This window comes from Argiope bruennichi, chromosome 3 (genome assembly GCF_947563725.1).
Source record: "Argiope bruennichi chromosome 3, qqArgBrue1.1, whole genome shotgun sequence".
Classification (NCBI taxonomy): Eukaryota; Metazoa; Arthropoda; class Arachnida; order Araneae; family Araneidae; genus Argiope; species Argiope bruennichi.
In genome coordinates, this window is record NC_079153.1 from 144,026,681 (window position 1) to 144,054,391 (window position 27,711).

The window sequence follows — 27,711 nt, forward strand, 5'->3', positions numbered from 1 at the left end:
TTCTGTGAATGAAGATCAAACTTTAATGCGCAATTTCATATGTCAGTATTGAATTTCAAATTCCAAATAGGAAGCAGCGTAATTTTACTTGTACCCTAATGCTAAATTTGATACCAGTAAGCCATACAGCCCAAACTATTTTGCAGAGCATTAAAAACCAAAATTATACAATTATTACTCGTTTTCAAAACATCTAACTAGTCTACTTAATCATCATTAAAGTACACTTTAAAGTAAACTACTTAATTAAAGTGTCATTAACTGAACTTCAACTCATTAAATAAAACTGTATAATTTAATTCTAAATAGGTAATTTCAGATTTTGACAAAAAAAAGTTTCCCCCATATGGCTCAAAAGCGCAGTAACCAACTACTCACCACCTTTTTCGAGCATACCCTCAGGTCACGTGACGAGGAACATAGACCAATGAAAAGCCGCATCTGTTGAATCGGCGGTTTGCGCCCCCAAATCGAAACGGCAGTTCGCCTGCGAAGACGTGCCTGATAAGTTGCTTTTCCTGCATGGCTCCGGGCACCGCGCTTGCTGGATAGACTTGTGACAGTTTGTCTGTGGGCTCTAGTGTGGGATGTACGAGATTTTTGCAAACTAGGTAAGACTGTCTAATGAGTATCTCTAGTATGATATTTCGTGCTTGACGTATGCGTTATTTCTGGTTTCAATATTTTCCAACTAAAACATTTTACCCGACGACCGACAGTTCGTTTCTTTTTAGATGCTACTACTTTTATTACTTTTTCGAATATGTTTTAAAACTTGGGGCATATCCTTAAAAGTATTTTTTTTATATGAGATCATGCGACTTCAATAAAATTTTCATGAAATCTTAATTTTATTTGCAGTTTGAAATAATGTTTAAAACTTGAAAAAAAAAATGTCATTGGCTTTTCATCAAAATGAAAGATTTTAATTTCTGTTTGAGAAAGGCTTTTTTATAAATAAATATATAAAAATTTATTATTTTTGTATAATGTACCATCTTTTCGATCGTTGGCTCTTATGTTTTGATACGCGGTTCGAGAGACTTATATAATTTATTTAGAGTATAATGAAAGGGTATGCCAGGATATTTTTTAAAAATCCCTTTTACGGCATATCGAAGTCACCGCGCAATCTATGAATCGACGAATGAATACTGATGAATAATAATGCCGAGGAATTCGTTTCAAAATGTTGACATACGTTAATGTGATCATCAAAAGGAAATAATTTAATCTCGAGACACTTTAATAAAAGTGACAAAAAAATGTCCCTTTATTTTCACTGTTATTTATATTATATATGAGTGAATTTTGATTTTTTTTTTAACCAAGCAGTCACTAATATGTTCTATTAATACAGTGATATATACTCTAAGAAATAACTAACGAAGAATTTTTTTGCAAATATTAAATATATGACCTGTTTAGTTTTTACATATTTTGAAATAAAATTTAAAAAAAATGTATGACTTAAAAAACTTGATAAAATTTTTAATGAATTATAATTTCTTTATGAAATAACTTAATATTTTTATTCGCTACAAAACAACTTGATCCCAATTTTTTTTATGAATAAATTGAACCATTTACGGCGTAACTTCATCCACATTACACAACGATAGTTTTCTAAAGACGTTATCAAAACATAAAATGAAAAAGCATTTGCCTGCTCACATTCGAAAAATGTTTGTATTATTGCTGTTTGTATTATGTATATGCTGTATGTAATAAATAATATTATATATATATTAAAAATATTTCTAAAAATTATTTATCAACACCCTTATGTATTATGGAAAAATGATCCTCCAACTTCATTTTGATGTGTATTTATGGAAATTTTAATATAACATTTAAAAAGTAATATATATCCTTTTTCATTCAACTTCTTACTTTTATCGCGAATATTTCTATGGAACGAATGACATCGTTAAGTATTTACAATAAAAGGAATATTTACTGCTTTTGTCTGCAATATCATTGTAGAAGGAAAAAAAAAAAATTATCTGAAGAAAATAGAAAGTTTTGCGAAAACTTTCAAGGGTGCGTTGATAAAATACACTCAATACAGTATAATGGCATAAACAATAATATTATAACAGTTTTCTGAAAGATTTTTTTTTAAATTTTATCCAATTCAGATATTCAAAATTAAAAAAAAAAATCACCGATCGATGAATACGTGCAGATACTCTTCTCCACATCAAGTATGTAGGATTATAAAAAGTGTTTTCATTTTTTTATCCATTTAACAAAGAAAGGATTCTCTGTAAAATGATGGGCAATGGATTGTTTAAAATCACCCGAATCCTTGAAGGATTAAAAGAAAATGTCATTGAGATGCAAGTTAATTTTTATCATGATCTAACTGGGAGAGCAGTGGCTGGGAGTGTGCACATAAAACAGTTGAGATGTTATAATGTCGTCACGCTTATGATGTAATGAAATTTTCTGTTCAGTGGACTTTAAACGGAAATGGAATGTTTAAAAATTTTTTTCATAGATATGACATTTAAATATGCACTTGAAACCATGTATAGTTTTAAAAGTAGTAGAGTTGATAGTAAATCATAACAATCATTATGAAAATAGTAATTTTGGAGGTTTTACCAAACCTCTTCGATGTTTTTTAAACAGGAAGCAGGAATATTAAAAAAAATATATTATTTCTCTCTTCTTGATTAAAAATTTCATTTTAATAGCTGTCAAATATTCATGAACTTTTTTATAGAGATTTCGGAGAGTTAAGTTGGATGGATATTAAGGGACAGATATAAACTAAAAAATTTCATATCCAGAATGAATATTAGTTAAAATGTGTCGTGATTTACGACGGATAACGATCCGAATTCACATTTTGATGAATTAGCATATGATGATGCAATAAATAGAATAGTAGTTATTGTGTTCCTTGGAGTTTAGAACAAACATGCTGAAATCTTGCATTGTCAGACATCCTTAGCACCGATGCTGAGTGATTGTGCAAAATGTTTAAGATCTATTAAAAATCCTGCTCTAAAAAAATAAAAAAAAATTCTCAATTTCAGGATTTGAAAAAATCGAGTTCGTTAGCTATGGTGAATATGTGGCGCATTAAAACAAGTTTAAGACAAATGGTAGTAATGAATTAATGAATGATTGTTTTTTCGATGAAACCTCGCGTTTTGGAAAAGACTGTATTTCCAAAAGTAAATCGTACTAAAACAGAAGAATCGCCTTTTCAGTAAACGATGTTAAATTTTTGAAGCATGAAAGTATAGTTTTCAATATTAAATGTCTGTAAGAAACTGAAGTATATAGTCCTGGAGAAATTATGCAATGTATTATCCGTCTAGTTAATAGCCCCCAAATAATTCTAATTTATACAAAAGTAAGTAATTTAGGTGAAAATGTTTGCCAATTGTTGATAACATACTTTCCAAAAATGTAATAATTTTTAAAACAGAAGGTATTTCATTTCAGGAAGAATTTTCTATTGCCTTCAGGAAAACTTATTGCATCATTTATCTGTGAAGTGACAGCTGTAAAATTTTTGACTCGAATGAAAGCTCGCAGTCATTTTTAATTTTCAAGCTGCATTCGAAAATAAGTGTTCAGTGAACAGTCTTGTAGATCCAATTGCTGCTCCCCTCAGATTTAATCAATTTCCTTGGTTACTGGAGTTTTCGTTCTCGAATCTAAATTTTGCTTTCATCTATTCTAGATGCTCGGTTAATCTTTCCTGGTTTATTTGTGCATTTTATTGACGCATTATTTACTCGTCTTTTTTAATAAATATAGTTATTTCTTTAGAGTTAGTTTCTTAGTTAGTTAGTATTAGTTAAAAGAGTTAGTTTTTAGTTCGTTAGTATTTATTTAAAAAAAAGAGGAGTTTTCCAAATATAAGGTCATTTTTTAGGGTGTAAAACGAATTGGCAACTGATTTATTTGAAATAATTTTTATGCTTAGTAGTGTAAGGAAATATTTCTAGATCAATTTAGTATGAAATGAATTAACAGCAACAATCTGGATAAATCTTTCCGATTAACTCTTGTCATTTTAAATATATTAAATAATAAATTAATTTTAAATATAAAGGAATAAGTTTTTATTTACATAATTTTTATAAATTAAATTAAATCATTTTAATTTTTATAGACTAATACTAAATTTAATTTAATCAAAGCAATTTTTAAAAGCTCCCTTTTATTAGTTCAAGTAGAAATTCTTTTCTGAGTTTTATATATATAAATTTTTCTTATAAAATGTTATGGAAACAAAAAATATTTTTTCTTTATTTTTCCAAGATGGGGTTTATTAAAATTTAATTGAATCGCACTATTACCTAATAATTAGATTTTGAAAATGTTAAAATAGTACATTATCATCAAGAACTCGTGGCATGTAAAACATTTTAAGAGATCTGCACTTCAGGACGACTGCGAAATTCCATTTATATGTCTGAAATAAGATAGAAAGCTCAGAAATGGATTCAGTTGTAGAAAACGAAAGTTGTATGCTTAACAATATGCGAATGTTTTTGCACATTATGAGCAAGTTTATATCAAACCGAAGAATGCAGTGTATAGAAAAACGAAATGCGTAGCAGATAAAGATCGAAACCATAAACACTAAAATGTCAGTTTCGAGTTCCTGGTGGGATTACTTGTCTCATTCATGAAAGATGCGCTTAATATATGGAAGAAATATAAAAGGCGAAATAAATGGCCCTTGCGTATATTTGACAACCATCTTCTTAAAATTGTTGAAATAAAAATAGTATGCGTCCGTGTATACTTGCATTTTCCCTTTATTTTTGTAGTTATAGTACCTTGGGATATAAATATGGTCATAGAGGACTTTTATATTTCAAGCATTAGTAATTTTACATGTGAAAATCTTATTCAAGATACGGTTTTTTTGTGTGTGGAAGAAAAAAAAAGTACTTTATCATCATTATATTTAATACGTTTAAATTACGAAAATGGCATTCAGCTGATGATAATTTCCGAATTTTAGAAGACAGGCAGCGACATTTTTTAACGTGCATATTACTAATCGCTTTAGTAGCAAGGGTATTTAGTAGTACAAGTTGTATTTAAATCTAATTAATAATAAAACTTTTTTAAAATTTAAAACGCATATAATAATTAATGCGTAATTAATACACGCGCGGTAAAATAGAAAACGTTCCTTTCTTCTAAAAAATATTGACTAAAAAAAATAATAAATTCTTGAGGTATTTATAAAAATATTCTCAGTTATTTATCACGGTAATATATTTTAATTTAATGAGTGTTAGGCTGATTTTTCCCTAATGGAATTCTTTGTGGTTTACTTTCTTGTAACATTACCTTCCTTTAAGCAATTTTATAAAAATGATTCTTAAAGTTCCTATTTTTGATTAATAAATGGGAATGTTTTGTAAAAAAGGATGTTATGCATAATTATCTTCAACATTTTAGTTTTTGATATGCTTTATAATATATTAATTTAAATATTCTGGTTTAAATTCTAATAATTATTTTAATTCCCCATTCTTGTAAAATCTATTTTTTACCACTTCATTTGGAATCACAATTTGTCTAAAATGGAAAAAAAATCAAAATTCTAGAACAAATTTCAAAATTCTAGAACATGGAAAATCAAATACCGAAATTCATTCCTTTATCATGTAATATTTTTTGAACAACTACTCGCATATCCAGAGTAGAAATCCGACAGACCGTTACTTGTAGTGAAGCCAGCAATAAATTCGTTTAAATTAGATGTAGATCCGCAATTTGATGATAAATCAAGAATCCAATTTCATTCACTGGATTTGTACTTGTTTTATCATCCCCATGCCCTGACAGACAAGTAAATTTTCTAATAATGAATTTTTTAGAAAATTTGAGAAAATTAAAACAGTGGAAAGTGATATAATTCTAAATAAAATTAAACTTGGCAGTATCGTTGTTGACATTTTAAAAGGAATATATTTTATTTGTAGAAATTTGAAATTGCTTAGACTAATACGATCTAATATAGATGCTATTTTATATTAGATTTATTCAATATTAGATGCTATCCTTTATTGGATTATTATAGCAAAATGACCTTGATAGTTCGTTTCAATTTTGCATAAACAGTAAATTCTGAATCTCGAAAACTGTAGCATTCTTTGTTATGCTTGTAAATATCTCCCTTTTATCAAATCAATTATCTTGCTCTATATCGCTCGGATTCAATTACAGATCTTGGAGGTATACTATCTACCAATAAGTATGACACCTTTGAAAATGATAATATTTGTAGTCCTGATTTACGTCACGCCTTCTGTGCTTAAATATCGTGTAGGAAACAGCGTTGGCATTAGTCGCATACAGGTTGCCATGCCGTGAAATTCAGAGCTGTTTCCTTCCGAGAAAGGCGTAAATGTCGGATATCATAGAAATTGTCGATTATTTTAGGGACATATCTAGTGAGTTAAACATTCTAAAATCGATAGTTGCTTTTGTGATTAAGAAATGAGATGAGAGGGGTGATTGCCGGAATTTGGGAAGAAATTCAGAAAAACCGAGCAAATCGATGGCCCACATACTCCAGAAGTTTCAACAAGCATCTGAAATTGTTGTTTCAATAAATACTATCCACAAGGAAGCACATTTGTTTTGTTTCTACTGTCGTGCTGCCGCCTTAAAGTCTTTGATTGCAAAATACAACCGTGCTTCTCGGTTGACGTGGTCGAAGGCACGTCCAAATCGCACCATAGAACAGTGGAAACAGATTCTCTGGAGCGATGAATCAAAGATGAATCAATCCCTATGCGTGGAGAACGACTGTTGTCAGAATGCATTGTGCCTACAGTAAATTTTGGCGGGGGTAGATTTTTAGTCTGGGAAGTTTTCTTGTGGTATGTACTGGGAGTCCAACACCGATTTCTACTCCACTATTCTAGATAACAATGTGCTTCCTACGCTGAGGCCTTTTTACGGGTTGGATCATTGTTATCTTCAGGATGACGCCTTTTTTCATACTGCGAGGTCCACCATGGATTGCTATAAGGACAATACGGGGAACCGACTGCACTGGTCGACCTAGAGTCCAGACTTGGATCTTACAGAAATTCTTTGGGATGAGTTGCATCGCTGAATTAAGGGGTGAGCAACCTTCCAAAATTCGTGAAAGAAATTGTATGTCTTCTTCTAGCCGAGTGTAAGAAAATACCACTGTACATCTCAACACTTGCGAAAAGCATTCCCCGGAGAGTTAAACCTGTAATTGCCTAGGTAGAGACTCTATTAGCTATTGGATGATAGCTAATAGAGTTCATCTCTTTTATCACATGTATCCAATTACTTTTCGTTATATAGTGTATTTTTAAAACAAAAACTGATTTCACACAAGACATTGATGGCCACAAACACTCTGAGAGGTGCATTAAAAATCTCGATTTCTCAAAAGTAAAATCAGAACATTTTCTAATGAGTTGTTTTGAAACGATCTGTATTTCATTGTTCTTGCATCTAATCATGAATATTAGTCTTATTTCGAATCCTTGTTACAAAAATGAAATAATAATTCCAAAGTAAAAGTAATCTAGATAGGTTTTATTTCTTTCAAGAAAAAGATTTATTTTTATAAAATATGTATTTACATGATTTATTTAATATTTCTTGTTTAAAGTTCAAACAAGATCTTTCTCATGATGGTTTTTTTTTGCAAAGTCAGTAGTAATTATACTAATTGCAAAAAAAAAAAAAAAAAAAAAAAAAACCCATCCTAAGGAGTAGATGTTCCTATACAAGCTGAACTGTAGCTTATTTGAGAATGCGTTTGCTAAATATTGCAGATAAATTCTAGTCATTTAAATAATAAATACTTAATAACCTTTCTGATGAAGTTGATATTTTCAGAATGTCGATGCATTTAACATTAACTGTTAACTACTTTTAAATTCTCTGATATGCTTTTTAATGGTTTTAATGCTTTATAGTTTTAGTACTTGCCAATTTACTCTCTCATCATGTTTTTAAATGTTTCTAAGATTAAATGTATTCAGTTTTAAAATTCCTAATACGATTTTTGATAATCTTAAAATGTATTGCTCTTAGCTTTATATTTGCTAGTTTGGTATTCTCTCTCTCTCTCTCTCTTTTTTTTTGACATAGTAATTGTCATCGAAAGACTCTTAATTAACTCAGTTTTACAACTGTTTAGCACCAAGAAAAGTTTTTTACATTTTAAAAAATGATCGTGTTAGATGCGAATTCTATTGTTCATTTTTTAAGTTCTATTTCACAACATTAGTATTCACGGTGCTCTAGGCTCTTCGTTTATTACAATTTAGTTTTTTAAAGTAATAATAATTTTCATAATTATTACACTTTTTTATTTTCTTATTCTCAATTTGGTAATTAAAACACGTTATTACTTATTATTAATTACATTTAATTTATTAATGTTTTGATACATTTTTACACCATTTAAATCGATTTTTAGTTTCGAAATATATATTTGTTTTAATGGACTCAAGACTTAAATTTTCTTATTTTGAATTTTTATAATGGACTCATCAGCTTCGAGCAAATCAATTACTATTGCTTTTTTCGGGGGTTATCAAAATACCGAAATTGAATTTTTCACTAATGCGAATACATTCTGTGGTCTCTTTTTTAATTAAATCCTTCCATTGTCTTTTTCCCATTTTGAATATTTAAAGACGCCCTAAACTATTATGTACGGGAAGTTATACATTCATGCATTTCATATATATCATGTTATGCATTTCCTTTGTGTATTAGTGAAATTCTAGTAGCCATAATCCAAGTACATCTTTCTGGAATATACGATGGCGTCCGAATGCAAATGGGGTCGTCTCATTCATTACAGAGCTGTCTCGATACATTCTGTTGGTTCTGCAAACGGAGTGGGAAATTATTTAATTAACTAAACGCTTGAAACGGACTTTTCGCGGAAATTAATCTGAATCTTTAAGATCCACTCGGACGTTAATCATATCCTCGGATGCGCTTCGTTTCACAAAGAGGTCCGAGTCATTTCAAATGGAAAATACTCGTACTTGAGAGTTGATTATAACCGATCTAAGGAATCGTTGTTTAGCGTATCGTTATATTTGACTGGCTTTATGTTTGAATATTTGATATCGCTGTATTTGACGTCATAATCATAATTGGACGTTTATCGTATAAATATTGGTGTTTGTTTATTCATTTGAAATGGAAAGAGGACAAATAGGATGGTTAGTTTCATGAAAGATTCTTCCTTTGTGTTGTGAAAGTTTGGAGAAATTTAAAATAATAATTCTCGTCCAAAAATCACCCTTTTTTAATTTTAGAATAGGACGTATATTAATTCAATTAAATAAAAAACAGAAAAAATTCGACTGCGTTCGTGAGAAAACATTTTGAGTTTTTCATTACATACGTTGACATAAATGCATTGTTTCTTATTAACTTCTTCGCTTACAATGACGAGTATAAATCATGCATCGAATGATTGAATTTTGAATTTAAAATCTGCAATTAAGTGAAAGTATTAAGCAATTGAAAAGCCAAAAATTGTTTAAAGACACACGAATAACTCAAAATTCTTTATTATAGGAATTATAATAATAAATATCCCAAACAGGATTTGTTATACTATTAGGAAGTTAAGCAAGTGCCATGTCAAGGGATTAAGTTTTAATTAATAGAAAGGTTAACATGCACTCACATATATACATGCGGTGTCCCAAAAAGTGCAACAAGCACTTAACTACTGCAATTAGAAACATACTTCCGATTGCAAACCTCCAACAAATAAGTATGTATGAAAATGCTTTGATTTTTGTAGAGAAAAATAATAAAAACTTTAAAAATCAATATGTGTTTTTTTTTACATTGCCCCCTATAACGAAAATGTGTCCATGGATAAAATGTTTTTTCTAATACTCATAATAGACATATACTTCGAATTCCGAAATGTATGAAAATGCTTCTATAAAGAGAAATAATAAAAAGTTTGAAAAATTCAATATTTTTTCGACTTCTGTAGAAAAACAAGGTAAATGAATAAAGTTTTTCATAATGTATCAGAATGCATAGTTTAATGTTTTTATCTGTAGAATTCACTGATGTATTAACAGTTCTATAAAACTGTAGACCTTTGTTAGACTCTGACCGGTCATTGAGCGGGGTTGTCACTCGGGGATATTATACATAATACGAGTTTGAGTTTGAGTTTGAATTTTAGTGGCACAAGAGCCAAATCTGGCTAAGCTGCGCCAAACATTGATTAAAAACGTAAAACTATGTATGTAAAATGTTTAAACATACGCGCTACGATACAAGATAAACATGAAACAAATGTTAAACAGCGAAGAAGAAATAAAAAATAGCAAAATATTAAAATTTCAAATGAAATCTAAAGTTCATATAAACATCTAAAATACAAAAACGGCTAAAATATGAAGAAAATTTTCTAAATTTTTGATAAAAATCCAATACGTTTAAGGAAAGCAAACAACTGTAGGTGGGGTCTTTCCCCCAACAGATCTTTCAGGTCTACCTCAGTAGTGCCAAAAAAATATAGACGAAAGGGATTGAAATCAGGACATTTTGTTAAAATATGATCTATCGAGTCTGGTATTCTGCATGAGGAACATAACGGTGCCGGGTCTCTAAATAACAAATGCTTATGAGTGTAACGAGTATGACCGATTCGAAGGCGAGTCAGCCTCACATCAGCCTGACGAAAAGGTATAGTCGGCCATGTATTAATAATGGGTTTGATGCTGTAAAGTTTGTTGCCTATTTGGCAGCTCCAGGATTCCTGCCACTGAGTATAAATATGTCTTTGCACACATCGGTGGATATCATCATATGGTGTTTCATAATTTAAAGGAGTTGAGGCCAGTCGAGCTATGCTATCTGCCTTCTCGTTGCCATCAATTCCAACGTGACTTGGAATCCAGCAAAAGATTATGTCAAACCCGTTCTTTTCGAGGGAATGGTAGCTGTATAAAATATCCAAAACAATTGGGTGGTAGTGGAAAGAAAGATGTCCCAGTTGTGTTAGAACACTTCTGCTATCACTATAAATACAGAATTTTCGAAACTGACTTCTAGAAATTCGTTGCAAGGCATAAAATATTGCCATTGCTTCGGCACTATAGACGGAAAATGAAGAAGAAAGACTATGGCTGTATGAGGTATTATCAAATATAACACCAAAACCTGTGTGCCCTTCAGTTTTAGAACCATCTGTAAAGACGGCAATATAATCAGAATACTGACTTCGATGGGAGTGGAAAATACTTTGAAAAATGACCGGAGAGGTTTCAGTTTTATTAAAATTTATGAAGGGGTTTATATGTTCCACTGACAGCATTTCCCAAGGGGCTTGATGAAAAACACCTGTCGACAGGACTTGCAATTCCTCCAGTTTCATATCTTTAATCAAAAGTTTCGTGCGGTCAAAGAAAGGACGGATTCATGATGGTCGAGCATTATATAGCCTGCTGATTGAACAATTGGAAAGCGGTTGTCTCAAAGGATGGTTAGAGTTCGACATTACTTTAAAATAATAAATAAGTGACAATTTCTGACTCCTCAAAATTAGTGGCATTTGGTTACATTCAGCATAAAGGCTCTCAATGGGGGATGTCCGGAAAGCTCCAGAGCATATTCTTAAAGCTGAATGATGAACCGTGTCAAGTTTCCGTAAGACAAATTTGCGTGCAGAACCATAAACAATACAGCCATAATCAATGCGAGAAAGTATTACAGCCTGATATATCCTAAGGAGAGACACACGATCCGCGCCCCAAGTAGTGTTTGATAAAACTTTCAAAATATTCAATAGCCTTTCGCACTTTTTACGTAAATAGAGAATGTGCGATAAAAAAGTCAGTTTACTATCTAAAATAACTCCTAGGAAACGAACTTCTTGAACGACTGGAATAGGTTGATTGTGAATATAAAGTTCTGGTTCAGGATGCAAATTCCTTTTTCTGCAAAAATGTACAATACAGCTTTTGCTTGAGGAGATGGTGTGGCCATTTTGTTCGCACCATGAAAGGACACTATTGATAGCAGTTTGAAGTCTTCTCTCGATTTCATTCATGTTCACTCCCTGACAAGATATCTGCAAGTCATCTACGTAGAGACTGCTTTGAATTGATTGAGGCAAGCGTAAAAGTACTTTTGAAATGTGAAGGATGAAAAGTGTTGCACTCAAAACGCCCTCAGATTGAATGAAAGAGTTTGAAAGTATACCACCAACACGGACGTTAAAAGAACGATGAGATAAAAAGTTTCTTATAAAAATTGGTAAATTTCCATAAAATCCATAATCTGATAAAGTACGTAGGATACCGTAACGCCAAGTGCGGTCATACGCTTTATCAACGTCGAAGAAAACAGAAACTAAATGATATTTTTTGACAAATGCATTACGGATCTGAGTTTCTAAATAAACAATATTGTCTAATGTTGAGCGTCCTCTACGGAATCCGCTCTGATACATTGGTATAAAATTATTCATTTCCAGTTCATAAATTAATCTGGAGTTGATCATTCTCTCAAGTGTTTTTGATAGACAGCTTGTAAGTGCTATAGGTCGGTAACTTAGTGGGTCAGCGCTATCTTTCCCAGGTTTTAATATTGGAATAACTATAGCATTTTGCCATTGTCTTGGATAGACATGTTCATTCCAGATTCGATTAAACAACTGAAGAACGTTTAAGAGGGAATTTTCGTGCAAATTTTGAAGCATGCAGTATGTTACTCCATCTGGTCCTGGAGATGAATTATGACACTGGGATAGAGCCTTCTGTAATTCAAACAATTTAAATTTACAATTATATGGAGCATATTTGTTGCTGTCAAATGAGACAGGATGTTGTTCAAAGCGTTTCTTAATTTCCTGGAAAGTCATAGAATAAGATTGAGAATTGGAAATCTCAGCAAACGTTTCTCCAATGACATTAGCGATATCCTCTGGAGACGAGTAAATGGCATTTCCACGCTTCAGGATGGGAAATGTGAAATCGTTGTAAATACCATTTGCTGCTCTAACTTTTCGCCACAATTGAGAACTCGATGTTGAAGAAGTTATTGAAGAAGCGAATCGTATGTACGACTCTCGTTCACTTCGACGGCGGACTCTACGAGCATGTGCTTTGGCGCTTTTAAAAGCAATAAAATTTTTTGTGGTTGGATATCGACGGAAGATACCCCACATTTTTTGCTGTTTCTTAAGAGCATCATGGCATGCATCGTTCCACCATGGTTTTCGCAATCTGTGCGGATGAGGAGAGCTTTTAGGTATTGATGCATCAGCGGCAGCAATTATTGTATCAGTGACATATTGAACTGCGTCATTTATGTCTGAAGATCTCACCATTTCCTCAGTGATCACCGCGAGTTGTTTGAATGTTTTCCAATCTGCACGCCGGAAAAGGTATTTCCGTGGAAATGTATTCGCACAACCATTGTCAGCATGGGAGACTAGAAGCGGGAAGTGATCGCTGTTATGAAGGTCACTTTCAACAACAAAATCCAGCGAGGTCATGAGTGAAGGGGAACAAATAGCCAAGTCCAATGTATGAAATGTGCGTGTTGCCATATGAAAATAAGTTTTTTCATCCCTATTAAGTAGACAGAGACAGTGATCGGAGATAAGTTTCTCGATCTGTCTTCCACGAGAATTAATTTTATTACTACCCCATAACATACTATGACCATTAAAGTCTCCAAACAAGATGAAAGGTGTGGGCAACTGATCAATTAACAAATTTAGATCTTCCTGATTAATAGTTTCATTTGGTGGGAGGTAAATGTTACAAACTGTTATAAGGGTTTTAAAATGGATTTGTATTGCAACGGCCTGTAATGAAGTATGTATTGGAAGAACGGTACTGGGATACAAATTTGAAGTCAATATACAGACACCTCCAGTTGGGGGTGCACCTGTATCAACATCTTTTCTAGTACTAGAATAACCACGAATTTTTGCTGGATGTGTTGATTTCAAGAGTGTTTCTTGAAGGGCAATTACAGCAGGCTGATAAGAGTTGATTAATATTTTAATATCAGGAATTTTTGAACGGAAACCGCGACAATTCCAGGAAATACCGAGACACTTGAATTTTAAGAATGATGTTCAGGATTGCTACTGACACCAGCACCTGCATCAGAAATAATAGTAGAATGATCCATTTCAACATCCGACAGATCAGAAGAGGATGTTGTTAATTTTAAAATCTCATTAGAGATTTCCATTTTGGAAGAATCAGGAGGACGTGGGGGATGCTGTAGAGACGGAAATTTCGATTTTTTCCGACTTTTCCCTTTTGCATTTTTTTGACCTTTGGCAACTGTAATGTACTGTTGCACCCTAGAAAGTGGTTGCTCCGGTGAATTTGAAGCCTTGGCCGATGTGGCTTTATTTGTTACATTTGAAGAGGGAGTCAAGATTTTCACTGGATTGATATCATTAAGGTCATACTGAATACCGATCTCTGTTTTTTGAGTGAGAACAGAAGAATATGATAGACCTGGCTTTGGTGTCTGTCCGACAACTAATCTACGAGCTTCTGCATAAGATACATTTTGTTTCACTTTTGTCGCCTGTATTTGCTTTTCAATCAACTATTTTGGGCAGGTTCGAGAAAAGGCCGGATGTGCACCTAAGCAGTTACAGCATTTTATGGTTTCTGAAGTGCATGTTTTAGAATCGTGTCCAATTTCAGCACATTTGGCACATCTAACATTACCTCGACAACTTTGTTGAGAATGGCCAAATCTCTGGCATTTGAAGCAGCGCAGAGGGTTTGGAATATATTGACGCACACTACAATGTAAATAACCAGCCCGTATTGCTTTTGGGAGATCAGGAGTCGAAAAAGTGAGAACTACATGCTGCGTAGGCACCACGACACCGTCTCGCTTGGTGTGGATGCGACGCGCTGCAATAACTTTATAGCAACTTAGTTCTTGTACTAGCTCGTGTTCTGTATTTGCCAAAAGGTCTTTCTCGGAAATTATGCCTCGAGAGTAGTTTAAAGATTTATGTGGTGTGGTTTCAACGGGAAAATCGCCAAGCTTTTTAAGCTTCTTCATAATTGAAATTTGGGTTTTATTGGCAGCTTCAATGAGAAGATCACCAGAACGAAGTTTTTTAACATCCTTGACTTCACCAATAACAGAAACAATTAATCTTTGAATAAGAAAAGGAGAAATAGAATGAAAGGTCTTAGGCGTATGAACAATAATGAAGCGAGTATCACAAGTAATTGGAAAGTACGACGAAGGTTTGGAGGAAGAGCCCATACACAGTAGAATAGAAATTCGGGCCCCAACGGCACCGCCCACCACGGAGCCCAACAAGGGAAGGCAATTGCTGGCTCTGGGAAATCCCAGCCTCAGTATCCACCTTGATGCTGGCTGGAACCTATACGCTAAGGGCCACTTCCAGGAACGTCTACCACCCTTAACGCAGAGCCCCAGAAGGTGACCCCTTCGCTTGATCCCTAGCAGACTAACCACTCTGGTGGCTAGCTACCGACCGAATTGATACACTGGGAACCAACAGTGCACCACCCGTCCAATGGGTTGCCACGCACGGTCAACACGTGGGGTTTTTGGCTGTCCATAAGAAGCAAGAAGCAAACAGAGCGGCGACAGCTTCTCATGGAGAGCTCCCTCGCTTGCCGTCGAGGGAAAGAAAAAACAAAGCAGAAAGCAGAAGGCGCAGAGGAGAGTAAACCTAAAGGGAGTAAAGATCTCTGGGTACCTCGGGATTGGGACACCCGTACTCACCTATAGTAGGTGAGCCCCTGAGGGGTATACATAATACGAAAGATTATTAAAAGGATTGAATCGGAAAGTAATGACGTATTTATTGATTTTCATGAAATTTAAAGGAAACTATCAGATAAAGTATTGATTAATGAGCTTGAAAACTAACGTCACAAAATCGCATTCTTTTAACAACACTCACGCGTTTTGCGATCGAATTCATCGCTCGTGATGTAAATGCATGGTTTTTGAATTCGCGGACAAAGATTTGGTGTATGTACTACACCAATTCGTATTTAGTTTAGACATAATAGTAACCAAAACTAACGGATCCCCATTCAGCACATGCTGCACAAAATAGAAACAGCGAAAGGGTTTCTAAACATGCCACACACATTCATGAAATAATGACCACCTATCTTGTGAGAAGAATGGATTTTTATCATTCCATAGATAATAGTTTTTAAATAATTAATATTTCTATATCATTTAAAGCGACATTTGTCTTTTCGAATTACTTTTCTCAGAAAAAAAAAGGAGGGGGGGGGGTTGACTTTACTTAAGGTAGGACCTAATTATAAAATTCTAGACGCAGATAATACAGTTGCCCATTTAACAGTTGTAAAAATGCTAATTATTAAATCGATGCAATTTTTTCGGCTGAAATATTCTCTAAACTTTCTCTTTTCAAATGTCGATTTCTGGTCTGCCTGTTCCTGGAATGCCAGGAGGTGACTTGAAAAAGAATCCAAAATGCTATTCTCTGAATCACTTCTATAACGACACATCCTCGCTATTTCTGTCTGAGAAAATAAGAATAATGTATTTGTAAGCACTAAACAGTTCTATCAAAACACTTCCTAGATGAATTCAGGGAATTTTAAAAACGACGTCGACGTGCAACTAGACCGATTTTATGATTACATACAAAATAAATCGTCAGCTAATCCAAAGGCTCCTATTATTGAAATGAGTCAGCCTTTTAGAAAGTACACAATTGCCCACAAGGACTTTTATTTTCTTGCTCAGTATTCCAGAGCTTCTCCGAGACTATCTTGCATGTTAAATTTCTCTTTTTCCTGTGTTTATGAAGTCAAAATGACTCATCAAAGATAACAACATGATGCAAGATAAGCAAATTTCTTTGAAATCATAATTATTAGATCATGTACAATTAGACAAATAATTGCAAGTGCCAGCTTTTCTGTATGGAATAAATTTGTGCTTCTAAATTAAATGTTTTCATCTCAATTTTTAATGAGTTCATGTAAATTTTAAAATAAACCACTTTTTTAGATACAAATGAGAAACTTTGAATGTGCATAGATGAATGCAAGGGAGATATTTTTACTAGTTGACGTTTTTATATTATAAAGGAAGTTTTTCTGTCAATTCCCAAGAAAGCTCAAGTTTATCCATACATTATTTAAGGAATTATTTTAATTGGAAGTGTATGCCTAGATGAAATATTGAAGGATACAAAAGCCTTTCCCACTTTGTTTGGGACAATATATATATACTTCAAAAGATCGAAAAGGAGAGAAGAGCTGTTGAGAATGTCATGATATCTGTATATATTTTGTACTTATTTTATTAATCATTTTGGTGAATTCTGTGAGCAGAAATTTCGTATAAGAGAAATGAAAATATTCACACAAGCGGTTTATTCTATCGATTCTTGGAGAGAATTTACAGGGCGACACTAAATTCGTATGTCATTTGATATTTAAATTAATCTAAGATTTTATGCATTGTGAAATAAGAACGCAGATGTAGAAGGCAATTTAATACGTTTTAGTACGTTTGCTGCATCAGCACAGGCTTTTAGGACATTGGAATGCTATCATTCGTTCATGTCATTTATATATGCTTCAATTGACAAAATTTGGACTTAAATTTCATTTGAGGGAGTACTTGAACTCAAGGGTTCTGCACCTACGGATTTTGCTGATGTGCGGCGGTTTGAGAGAGTGCTTGAATTCACATTGCACATTGCTGTTGCTACATGAAAAGTGCCATTGTGAATTCTATTTTTTTATTTGTTAACTTTCAACTGAATTTAAAATATAGATTTCATCCATTTTTAAAAATGCACGTTACCAACACCAATGTTAGCAGTAATAAATTTTGAAATAAAAGCATTTCTGCCATAATAATTTTTAAAGAAAAATCTGCAAAATAAACTTAAAAATAGTTTATTTGTAGGTATTAAATTGTTTTCAAATATCAAAAAACAAGTATTACTTTCAAATACCTTGCTTTGATTAGAAAATAAATCGAAACAAGAAAGGTTTCAAAATAATGACACATTGATATCAAAATCTGGATAAGTATACTTCGAAGTTTAGCAATGCGTATTCATTTTTCAGACAAAGCAATATAAAAGGGGGGGGAGGAGGAAGAAAGAACAAAACGGTGAAGTGCGTTCAATTTAACCACAGAAGGAGAATGCAATTGCCTAACAAACAAAATGTTAGAAATCGATTGTTTATAAATTTATAAGTTTTGCGATAGCTTAAATGAAATTATATGCTCAGATTACAGATTTATTATTGCGATACAGATGGCGTGTATTGAGTAAAGCATTCTATTCGAAAAACAGTTTGCAATTATGTTGCAATAATACTATACGAGGGTTGACAACATACCTGGAAACCATATTTTAATGCATGTACATGTAACATTACATACATTCCTTCAATTTATTCCCTAGCAAAACCTTACATATTTTTCCAAATGTCAAAGATTCGTAGGATACTGTTTGCGATGTGTTGTTTGTTGATGTCAGCTTTTGCTACAGACTTCAATATAACATGAGGCAACAAGTCCATTTCTACAATATAATACTGAATCGCAAATGCAAAGGATGACGGCTGTACAGGATTCTCTTCCAGCGAACTATATAAAAGAAAAGTTTACAATATATAAAGTATAGGGCAAAATGGAATAAAATAAAAATTCGAAATGTTGTTGTGGAAACAACAGCGAGCAAAATAATATTCCTCAGGTGCTCGCAAACAGTGATATGTCTTTGTGAATTTATATTCCATTCTCAATCTCTTCTTCTAGAATATCCTTTATTATTTAATTCACGAAGAAAGATATTTCTTTGGTGTTTCACCTTTATATCTGGAAATCTGTTATTTAAAATAAATTAATTGGTTCATTTAGTTAAATCAATCCATTAACTGATAATTCAACTCTTTAAATTTTAAAATGTTTAATGATCAAGATAGAATTATAAATTTTTTTAAAAAAATTTCGAAACTCCGGGCTGTAAACAAAAAATTGTTTACAAAATTCTATTTTTGCAAACACGAAACAAGTAAATTAAAATAAGTCTAATTTTATCTATATTAATTTGAATACTTGTAACCGAAAACTTGTTCAACTCATATATAGATATTAACATTCATTCCAATCTGAGCATCGGAGCGGTTCCGAAGCGAACACCACCTTCATCTTGGAGAAAGCAGACTCTTCCCCCTTGTCAAAATATCCCGGATTTCCCCTGACTACCACAGTTCTCTAGAGAGGCGAGAAGATTTCAAAATACCACTTGCTGTTCCCTTTTCGGCATATTCCCATCCTGGAGGGATTGGTAGGTGAAGATGCTTTCGAAGATGTAGGGGTTGCCGGCGGATTAACCGTGTGAAGAGTCAGCAGGTGGTTGCTTCAGAGAGGAATAACTTTGAATAAATGTCTGGAAGAGTTGGGTGAAATTATAAAATGAAACACTCATGTTTCGACCGAACTTTGTGGAACACAATACAGCATAGATTATGTATTAACCGAAAGTCTTGATTAAGAAATAATATATTAGCATTAAAGTTACTACAGCTCTTAAATATTTTTAATATGTAAGATATTTATTAGTCTTGGTCCAAATTGCAAAACTAATGCTAAATCATTTTGAAAATTTTGCTTTTATGGTGAAATGTAATTTTCAATTAATATTCGAAAACTTATTAAAGAAAGAAGCAAAACTTATTCTATTTTATTCCTACTTTTCTAAGCATTTTGTTATTTACGAGAGAATAGTTCAACTGATTTGAAATTTGATACATTATTTTAACGTATCTTTTGTACTGGGGAACAAGCCTTATAAAAATGAAATCTGGTTTAAGATGCATATATGTCGCCTTCATCTTCAGATTATTACTAAATATCAATACTCTTGTTCTCTTAAAAATTTGGGAATTGTGACTATGATTTTGCGACTATGGTGTCAAGTGAGTCAATTCACTTGACGGCATAGTCACATGATGCAAGTAAATGAGTCCATCTTCCTAAATCTATTTTTAAGCGTCAGCAACAATTTCTCTTTCTCCAAGATTTGATTTTGATCTGTCATCGCTCACCTGAATGATTTTTTTGTGTAAATATTCGTTTTTGCGTCCCCGAAAATGAGTTGAAGCCCATAATCTGAAACAGGCTTCCAAAGGATTTAGGAAAGCGTGGAAATGCATAAATTTTGTCTCAAAGTTTTAGAGCGAGAATTGTTTTTCAGGCAAATTTTAAAGCAATTTATTTTAATTTTTTTTTATTACACGTACCATTTATAGAAAATTATGAAAATTTATTATAAATACCATCTCTCGCCCATCAAGTTCTATGTAAATTCCAGCATGATATTGACATGCACATAAGGAGAGAAACCGATATTATAATATATAATTTCAATAAATAAGACTCGAGATCATTGAAGAGTGTGACGATTGAATTATGTGACGATTGCATTACCTTTTCTACCATATACCTTTTCCAAGCTACTAAATATCTACTCTAATAGAGCAATCTAGGAAATACTGCAAAGAAAATTGCAATCTGTAACATTGTTTAGAAAGTTTAGCTGAAAGACTAAAATATTTTTAACTCAAAAATTCATATTTTTTATGTGAAGAAAGTTAAATGTGACTGCCATCTTATTTTCGACACTCTTTATGCTCCCAATAGTTCTAGTCCTTAAAGAAAAAAAATTGTGTTTAACTTTCAGGACACTAGAGAGAAAACGAGTTAATCTTGTGAACCTTAGTGAAAGACATTAAGACCGTCTGACATTGATCCTTCTCACTTAGTAGCAAATCTCTAAGATTTGTCTGTTGACGTTTCAAGCAGCAGCTTGCTGAAATTTTGGTAACCTATTTTTTGTGTTTCTTGGATATTTCTTAAGCTCAATATTATCAGCTTATTACTTTCAGGTTTACTAGAATAACCTTATTGCTCAAAAACTTACTCGGGATTACTTTTGGAGGGAAAATGATTAGCATTACATAGCACCCAAGCATTGTTGTTCAAACATTTTGCAAAATAGGCTTTACGTAGTTATTTTGCCATGAGAATGATGTTTCGCGTAGCATCCTTTGTAATCTGGGTATTCTGATTGCTAATGAGTGTTGGTGAAAGAAAAAACAGTAAAGAATTATTTACTGTCACTTGCAAATGTCGTGTTTTCTTTGTACGGGCTAGGCTTATAAGTGTAGGTAAAATACATCGACTTTCATAAATTAAGAAAAAGTACAAATTTCAATAAATATATGTTGTTTTTGTGAAACTGAGACGGTTATGTCCAAAATAGCGCTCAAACAAGTTACAGATTACTAGAAAATCATTTTGCTTGAGAAATTAGTTATTCACGAAATTTTCTTTACTAGTTTGTTACTGGACAAATAATTTTAGTAAGGAGTGTTATAATTTCAATCAACAATATAATATAAACTATAATGCATGATGCCTCTTATATTCTTTATAAAAGCAGTGGAAATTAAGAGCCATTGTTCCAGCAAGTTTTCTCTGAATATGGGAAGATCCTTGGAGAAATGGATATAAATTTTTATAGTGCCTGCTTTAATCCTCTGGGTGGTTTCATTTTACGTGTGAAACTTCTGAAAAGCGAGAGACTCCAGACTAGTAATGTATCGTAAAAGCGCATCGGTTTTTCAAACGAGATGCACTGAAAGCGTTAGCCGAATTTTTGCTTTCCCCCAAACGTCATGTGGGGTCAAGAGTCCCTAAGGGTAGGAACAAGTTACCGCTCATTCAAGTCAAATTTTATTGCTTTCCTTTATTTTGTACGGCTACAAAAATCAGAGGGTTTCTAAGAATAGTGAATGGGAAGACTTCTGTTTCTTTTTAACCCCGATCGCTGAAATAACACTTTGCGAATCGTTGCACAGCAGAATCGTTGAACAAAAATTTCATCATATATTCGATCTCATTTCATTATAATATATATATATATATATATATATATATATATATATATATATATATATATATATATATATATAAGAGAGAGAGCAGTCAATGTAGGATAAAATTTTCTTCATATTTCCTTATTATTCTTTTAAATAAATCATTGTAATATTTTTGTATCGAGCAATAACATTTGCAACGCGGTAGCATATGTCTAAAATTAGAACTAATCATAAATAGTTCTGTTAATCTGAAATGCTTAAATAATAATAAAGAGCTGATGTATTATATTTTAGAAGAAATGGCATTATCTTCTATTACAATAAAACATACAATTTTTGAGTGCAAATCAGCAAATTGGTTGGACAGCTGAACAAATATATTATTTTAGAGCCACATAATTGACTACCTAGGTATTAGTTATCCAGACCCTGAAACATCTCGTAGCAGTTTTATCAGAATTCAATATTGTTTATAATCATTATTTTTTATTGAAAAATAATGACATCTTCGTTTTTAAATGATTCAAAATAATGAAATATACAATTTAAAACCTTATAAATTGTGCCAGTGTAAATGCACATCAAATGTTTTTATTTAGAATTTATTTTTGAAGTTGTATACTGTTCTAGTGATTTTAAAGAGTTAGTGAAATTTAAAACAATCAACATTTATTTCTATTTTTTCCCTCATCTATTTCCACCATTTTGTGTTCACATTCAATGAAATTGTCATTTTCAAAAACATTCAAAGGCAGCTAAAACAAACAAACAATTCTTTTAAGATATTATACAGTAGTATATTATTACTCATAAATTTCAATATGTTTATAACGCTTAAAATTTTCTTTAAAAAAATACAATATACATAAATGTTTTTTCTAATTTTCGTCTAATCTGAAAAACTAGTTTGATACTTTTCATTCAAGCAGTTTTAAACTTATTAATTCAAGATATCTCCTACTGTACGATATTTAAAAATTGCACGTATCACACACCTGGTTTTTGCAAATTTATCACCAAAATTTGATGTAAAAAATTTATTCACAAGTTTCAGAAATTCTATATTTATATATTTTCCAGCACTCAGAGAAACGGAATTATAAAGAAATGCTGAAAGAAAACAAATAGTATCCACCCACAATATCATCCACAGACTTTTATTATTATTATTATTTTGAAATTGGGAAATCATAGAGAGCAAGCGATCATCGATGATATATCTAATGGACAAAAGTTTTAATATGAAATAAAAATTGGCAGAATCGGTTGGAGCAGCTTAAGCACCGAAAGGTTTTGGAAATAATTTTAAATTGCCGCCATGTGACGAATCTAGTGAATATATAGCGAAGATATATATATTCAGAATATGAATATAGAATATAATATTTTTCTTGAAGGAAGATGATGAGGGACATGCGATCTTTTATGATGTATCTATGCTTATAAGCTCTCATATAAAGCAAAGATTAATGAAATTGGTCTTGTGGTTGAAGTTGGCGCTGATTGGAATTATATATATACGTGGGTGAAATTTTGAAATCATTCGGAAATCTAGTTATTAGTGGATTTGAAAGTATCCAAGGTTTGTAACATAGTCAGTAGACTTTTATATATTTATTTATTTAAAGTAAATGTTCACCACAGAAAAAAAATCCGATTAAATAGAATTTTATACAAAAGGAACATTTAAAAAAAAATCTTTTATCACCGAACTATGAAAATATTGTAATGTGGACTGGGAATTTAAAAGTTAAACACATTTGAGATTCTAAAAGCAATAAACACTGGATTTTAAATGTATTAAGAAACATGCATGGAAACTAAATGCAACTTTTAAAAACATTAAAAAGCAGATTAAGAATTAAAAATGTGTAATATTTAAACGTAATAACGTAGATTAAAAAATTCAGCCGTTTTTAGAAACTTGTTAAAATGTTTGGAAAATTTGCATAACAAGTATTTATTTATATAATTGACTTAAAAAACAAACAATTGTTTCTCAAATTACAGATTAATACAGCATACTGGATATGGCTTATCCCCTTTTTTCACCCATTTAAATCCCTTTATTCACCTTTTTTGACCTCCTGTCAATTCAATAGCTAGGGTTAAAAAGGCAGAGCATGTACCCTTGGAATCATTCCATGCAAAGCATTTGGGATAACTTTTAAATTCTTTCTGTCTCGTACGGCAACGTATTGCAATTTTCATAAATTAATTGCAATTAACTTAAATGTAATCTTATCTCAAATATTAGATGAAACTGGCTGATGGGAAATCTATCTGACCGTGAATGCGTGAGCATGATACCCCAAAACAAAAGCGACTAGATCAGTTAAATGTATCATGCAATTTTATCTAAATGTAGATTTATATTAATTTTTTAAATATAATTTGTAAAAGGATTAATTATCCGTAAGTCTGTCTATTCGTGAGTTTTTGTTTAATCATTTAAAATTACAAAAAATAGATAAATGAAATTTGGTTCTTTGCTTTGACATCATTATTACAAATATGTATCGAATTTTTGCTCCAATCTAAAAGGATAGGAAGACGTACCTAATTTATACTTGATTCTATTCTAAAGAAATGCGGATACCGCCGCACTCATAAGCATATGCATAGGAGAAAGTAGAGAGGTAAATAATAGCATTGATATTTACCTTGATTGCAAATCCTTAGATTGCTTTTAATAATAATAATAATAAAGTATTGATAAAATTTGTTTTCCAGTTTGGACCCCGCAACTTTTAAGGTTGATCCTGCTCCAATGTGTGCAGTTTATGAAATTTTGTTCCATAAGTAACACTCCCATAACAAAATCTGAGTGAAGTAATGTATAATCCCTTATTTTACACGAGTAAATAACAGGTTGTGATTTCAGGGCATAACTATGAATGTTACACTTTTAAATATTCAAAAATAATTTATTGTCCGTGCACCATTGTAGCGTTTATCTGCATTATTTTGCATTAGAACGTTCTTAAAAACATGTAATTAAAAATCTTGCTGCACTTTGCACAAGATTCATCAAAAGCTATCTCATTTATCCACTCAGATTTTAGGCTTTAATGAAGAATTTTCATTAGCATATTAACAAAAAAAATGCTTCAAAGTACTATAAAATAAATATAGAATTTTTGAAATTCCTATTTTTTTTAGATTTTATAAATCTATTACTTTATCTAAGAAATATATCTTCTTTGATAAATTATTGAAAAAAAAAATCTTAAGATAATTTGCTGTGTTAAAGACTTACGATGTTATCAGTCTCTTAATGTTCCTAACAAAATTATTCAAACATTTGATTCAATTTATTTTGCTATTTGTTTTCATCTACATCAAGGTATAAATACTAGTTACTAATCATTAACAACTAAACTAATATTAATAACTAACTAAATATTAAAAACTAAACTAATATTAATATCTTTCAGAATAGAAATAATCTTTTAAAAGATCTTTTTGTTGTTTCTTTTACGACTTTGAAAGAAATTATTTTATTCAGTTCGTTAAGGAACTTTAAAAAGGAGTCGCATTATAAAAATTCGGACACACAATTCGATATTTTTATACGATGTAAATCTGAAAAGAGAAACAATATAATAATATCCTTTATTATATTTTTGAAATTTACGACTGTTTTAAAACACAAAATTCAGTTTATCTGTTTACTTTGAACGAAGAAAAATAATTGGAGGTAGAGATTAGTGTAAAAAATATAAATTTGCATTATAAAAATAGTTGAACTAAGAATGAGAAATATATTTAATGTATTAACTATATATATAGGGCGATTTTTCAAATATATCCCTCCGAGTTCCTAATAATTAAATACGTTAATACGTTATAAGAAATACGTATAAGAAATACGTTAAAATACGTCGACACCATTTTCGGTTCAGTATGACCCCTACGTGATTTTCCGTGCAGAACCAATTTGCATCGTTCGTTACCCTACGTTAAAATGCGTGCAGTGCACTTTAAAGACATCTATGGGGCTACGTCGAAATACGTGTGGAAGCCTTAGAGGGTTAAGGAATTTTTAGGTTCAGAGGTTACATCTACATCAAGCGCTGCATTATCTATTGCAGAAAATAATCTTGAAAATACGGATTCTAGTGAAGTAGCACCATTCTCTTATAAAATAAAATTGTTGCCGTTTGCACATAAGTATGGGGGACAACAACAATATACAATTGAGAAGTTCCTTTTGAAAAGACATCGCGTTCATTAAAAATAATGCCCGGCGTCTTTCAAGAATACAATATTCATATTCACATTTCGGATCAATTACTTAATATAATACTTTCTATATTACATTCATACGCTGTATAATCTGGGAATTCTTTCCAGAAAAAGCCTTATCTGATACATTAAATAGAGGTTAAAAAATAAGAAACCTCTTTCAGTTGGAAAATTCGTAACATAATCAGATAAATACCAATTTATATTTCCATTCTAGTTCTGGCTGGTGAAGAATGGTTTGGTTTCTTGGATTGCCTATAAAACTAATAGCTGACTAACGTGGTTCATCTATGTTTAAAATTTAAATTTAACGAATAATATTTCTTTATAAATATGGTAATACGAACGAGATCCAAAGACAAAACTTCATATCCAAAGAAAATTTTATATCTTTTATATAAGATATCGCATTACAAAAGTATAAGGGGACGCCTTACTCTCAGATGATGAAAAGCAGCCAGTTTTCCAGAAAAAAATTAAGAACTATGTAATATTTGCGGAAAAACAAATATAGATATTTGAGATAGAAGATATAATGGTATATAGATATAGAAGATATTTGAGGTATTTAAACTAGCCATATATGAGATATAATGCTTTCAACGGCGACCCTTCAAAAGGACTGATTTGTATATGAATGCCATTTCATACATGTCAGAAAATAATTGACTGATGCTGGTTATGTATGTTTTAACAAAAGAAAGAACTTTGCTGCTTTTGCAACTTTGTTCGAAATGTCAAATCCTTTGTGATATTTTGCATCGTTTCGTCCATTCGACAGGATGATGCTTTCGTGCATCACCCTTTCTTATGTTTCAAATAATCTTTCTTTATGATGGGATGGAATGTCTTTTCTGTAAGTGGTTTTCTTTGAAATAAGCGATCATTGAAACCTTATTCTGGAGGTCATTTTCATTTTTCAAATGCAGAAAATGAGCGCTCCATGCTGAGATTTCCCTGTCTTCGTGATATCCGACAATGTGAATAGACAAACTAGTCAAGAAAAGTACAGTTTAGAAAGCCACATCCTTCTGCATGATCACTAAGAGATATTCTTAACATTGTTCTTAAACATTTTATGATGGGCTCGTTTAAGTAGATATCATCTATAATATCAACTGCAAATATTACATAGTTCTTAATTTTGTAAATAAAAAATAAGTAATCAAAATAAAGTCCACTCATTCTTGAAGTTGAAAACCAATGCTCTAATCATTAGTAAGCCTAATAACCGGTTCAATCGTTTTTATATAAAGATCACAAACTGTTTCAATCGATTCGATTAAATGAATTAAAATGCATTCTACCTGTGATGTTCTTGATAAGAAATGGAATTTAGAAAAAAAGAAAAAAAAAAAACTCAAAATAGCTTAAGAGCATTAGGAAGAACAGCAAGAAAAAATGAAACACCATTATTCAAAGGGAAAAAAAAGCGCCCCCCCCCCCTTTTTCCAAAAATAAGAAGTTTTGAAATTCTCTCTTTGCAGGTAACTCATCCTTG

The 27,711-nt window shown here is 31.8% G+C and overlaps 1 long non-coding RNA gene across 1 annotated transcript in view; it reads left to right on the top strand.

The window, feature by feature from the left end:
* The first annotated feature begins 489 nt into the window (after window positions 1–489).
* The window catches only part of LOC129963428 (uncharacterized), a 125,198-nt gene continuing 97,976 nt past the window's right edge, over window positions 490–27,711 (top strand). The window contains exon 1 of the long non-coding RNA XR_008783974.1: window positions 490–611. This is a non-coding gene — a long non-coding RNA (uncharacterized LOC129963428). The remainder of the gene's footprint in view (window positions 612–27,711) is intronic.